The sequence below is a fragment of the Cyrtonyx montezumae genome, unplaced genomic scaffold (genome assembly GCF_038088225.1).
Source record: "Cyrtonyx montezumae isolate F1298 unplaced genomic scaffold, pur_monq_1.0 scaffold_3, whole genome shotgun sequence".
Taxonomy (NCBI): domain Eukaryota; kingdom Metazoa; phylum Chordata; class Aves; order Galliformes; family Odontophoridae; genus Cyrtonyx; species Cyrtonyx montezumae.
In genome coordinates this window covers 54,201,805-54,205,577 of record NW_027072034.1, presented here as the reverse complement: position 1 = coordinate 54,205,577, position 3,773 = coordinate 54,201,805, and the positions used below count along the sequence as shown (strand labels likewise).

The 3,773-nt window shown below is 42.1% G+C and overlaps 1 non-coding gene across 1 annotated transcript; it reads left to right on the top strand.

The window, feature by feature from the left end:
• Positions 1-2,309: 2,309 nt before the first annotated feature.
• Positions 2,310-2,414, top strand: LOC136053375 (U6 spliceosomal RNA). Its single transcript, XR_010622636.1, has one exon. It is a non-coding gene; the product is annotated as a U6 spliceosomal RNA (small nuclear RNA).
• Positions 2,415-3,773: the final 1,359 nt, after the last annotated feature.

Sequence of the window (3,773 nt, the reverse complement as noted above, 5' to 3'; positions counted from 1 at the left end):
TATGCTCTGCCTGAAGCACCCACAGTTTCTGGAAAACAGAGAGAGACTTTGAAGGATTAAAACAGGGCATGGGACCTGTCAGCAGAGCTAGGCTAATAAGGATTTTTTTTTCAGTTCATTGGCAGTACTGAAAGAACTGCAGCACATTTTGTTTCAGGTTGCCTGAAAATGAGAATATTCAGTGTTTTGGATAAACAGAAGAGTGAAAGAAATCGTTTGTAGCTAACAAAATGGCTTATAGTGCCTGGAAACCAGTGTTTCAAATATTTCAGTGAATGCTGGAACCCTGCTTTCAGTCACAAAACCATAGCATTTCACTTTAAAAATATCAACATTTAAATGTTTCTTCACTTTGTCAGAAGTTGTAAGGAATTTTTTTTTTTCCAATCGGGCCAATTAGGCAATGTTGAAAATAAATCAACGCTTATTTTTGTCAATATCTGTCAGCATTTTCTGGGAAAATAAATTCCATCTTTCTGTCAAGCTGGAAACCATGATGTTCTACCTGCTTCTAATCTGTGTCATGGGGTGTGATTCACCAATGACATGCAACAGTTATGAAATTACCAAGAACTCTGAGTCTTGCAGCAGAGTTCTAGTTTCTCATCCTTTTAAGGCAATTAAGAAAGAAGACGTTAGGCTGTACTATTTCCTTGGGATATTCCTGTTACAGAAATGTTTTTCTCTAACGTATGGGCTTAAGTCTCCCAAAGCTACATGAATTGTGGAACCTACTACAACTTCATGGCATCAATTAGCTTGTAAAGCCCAAGCAAACAACTCTTTGAATGTTGTAATCAACTTGTGTTTTTAATGGCTGGAAATTTTCTGTCTCTGAATGGATTCTTATCTGAAATTCATTATGCAGTTCAGACAAAAAGCTATTGAAAATGCACAATGCATGCTATTTTGTATTAGAATGAATTAGGTGCGGCACATATTCCAAGTTATTTGCTCCATGAAGATCTCTGCTGAAATATAGCTTGACTCTAGTAACATTTCCTTTTTATTTTATTTTTAATTTTCTGTGGATACAAAAGGCAGAAGTTCCCTATCTCTGACAGCCTGGCATTTAGGAGCCATTTGGGAACGGAAGACTCATATACTGGGTAATGAATGTATCCATCAGCTCCATGTTTCTTTCTGACATATCATGGCATACTTCACAGGGTGAGTCCCAGTTGAAAACTAGGCCCCTGTGTGTTTCCTCTGCATGGGATGCTGCAAAGTCCAACAGTTGTAATAACAAAGCAAACCCGCTGAGCCTGGAGCAATCACAGTGTTTCATAACCCAGGCTGTGAACACTATGTGGTGATGCCAGGGCTGTCAAAGCTGGAGGTTGCATCTGAATCAATGGAGATAATGTCTTTGTGAGAGTCAGCATTTATGCTAATTAGAATATCTGAGATGCTTGTCTGCTTGTTCTTTTGATCTCTGTCATCTGTGGTTACGTGCACTGAAGCTAGGAGTGTTCTTTTGACCAACAAGCCCACAGTTTTTAGTTCTCGGTATTGTCCCACAGGAGCAGTTCCCTGGACAATGTGGAGGAGGATTTTTAGAGGGTTACTCAAAGTGTTTTCTTGGTTAGAGATTGTGCACAGCCCCAGGAAAAAAGCACAAAGGAGGGCATGGAAAAGCAGCAGACACTAAAAGCACTATCACATGCTCCTTTGCCATTCACAGAAACCCTGTAGTGTGCACTGCCTTCCAAGGAAGCAGTCACGAGGATGGGGGGAGAGGAAAGACTTCTGGCTCACCAAGGAAATCACTTCTCTCTGCCCCTCTCCATGGCAGACATGACTCCTCTAAGGGGATATGAAGGGATACACAATCCCAGAGGGATATAGTATTGGTAAAATGTGATGACTTGCACTACTTGAGACACGTAGTAAGCATGAGCATTAAATCGTGACCACTGACGGGAAGGACATTTTTGCCCTGCATAGGATCATCTCTTAGGTTCTGCAGATTTACTGCTTGTCCAACAGGGGCCTTGTGGAAAGGTCTGAACATTCCGGTATGAGCAGTGGGGAAGGGTTACAGACAAGGCTGGAAACAGTAGCTCGTTGAAAAGACTACACAACAAATAAATTGAAATTGAATAAAGAAATAACCTGTTTCGTTTCCCATTATTTATTTTCATTTTGGTGCTGCCTGCAGGCCCCACCAAAATAACAGTTGCCTGAAGTAGTCGACTCGTTAGTGGTAGAATTGCTGGCAGTGACCTATGGTCAGAGGGTACAGAAAACAGAAATAGAGAGCACCTGCTCCAGAGAGGCAGTTTATACTTTTTGCTGTTTTGCAGCCATTCTGCCTGCTTTGTCAGAACACTGAAATCAAATCAATGCAAAGAAGATTAGAGTGGGCCTTGTGCAAGGATGATATGCAAATTCATGAAATGTTCTATTTTTTCCCCCAGATCATTTTGACTGCAATCATGTGACATGTGCAGGATAACCAGAGGACCAGGCAGAGATTCAGCCTGAACGACCTCATCTCCTATGACCAAGTGACCTAGCGGATGAAGAAAAGGCTGTCGATGTAATGTACCTAGACTTCAGTAAAGCCTTGACTTTGTCTCCAACAGTATTCTGGAGAACCTGGCAGCCCGTGGCTTGGACAAGTGTACTTCACGCTGGGTAAGAAACCAGATGGAGGGCCAGGCCAAGAAAGTGATAACGAATGGAATCAAATCCAGCTGGTAAACAGTGACAAGTGGTGTCCCCCATGGGTCAGTACTGGGACTGGCCCTGTGTAATGTCTTCCTTGACTGGATGAGGAGTTTGACTGCACACTCAGAAAGTTTGCAGATGACACCACGTTGGGAGGAAGTGTTGATCTGCTTGAGGGTAGTTGTGCTGGGGGAAGGTTCAGATTGGATATTAGGAAACATTTTTTCTCAGAAAACATGGTCAGTGAGCATGGTGGTGATGGGCTGACAGTTCAACTAGATAATCTTGCTGATCTTTTCCAACCTTGATGACTCTATGAAAACACTATGATGTAAAATTAGCCCAAGGAATCTTTGGTGCTGTCTTCACTGGGGACCATTCCTGACAGTGTGTAGTACAAAGTTTGTTATTTAATTTCATAGGTAACATTTGGCAGAATGAGGTTGTGAGCCTGTAAACACAACCTATTGCACTGTAATGCGTATGCTGGAGATCTCTGGGGCTGTAGCCCCTCTCCTTTCAGTGTGTCTGAAGTCTTGAAGTGCTTTATCAAAACCCTTCTTATACAAGAATAACGGAAAGAAGTGTCTAGGTGAGGGATGTGTGAAGGACAGCAGGAAAGCAGCTATGATACACTGTGCAAGTAAGAACATCACTGGACATGTCAGCCTTTAACACCAGAGTGCCAAGTTGTATGTATATACATATATATAGATACAGATGCACTTTTTATAAGCAGGTGAGATTTTGGTTTTCCAAAGACAAACATGCATATTTTGTCAATGGCTAGGGATACCACCTCCTCCCACCCTCTGAAACCAATGGAACTCAGCAGAGGCAACCCCAGACAATATGGAAAAAAAAAAAAGAGGGTGGATGTGGAAGGTACCCACATTGTCACCCTCAAAACCAGTTTCTGTCTGTATAAAGAAATCCCTGAAGAAAACCAGGAACCAACCTGCTCTTAGCTCCAACACTTCTCAATTGACTGGAGTATCTTTTATGGAGCTAACCCATCTGTACACTTCCCCAGAGGCAGAAGGGATTTTCTATTGCTTTTTTTTTTTTTTTGTGGTAGAGTATGACTGCTCTGAGCCCAC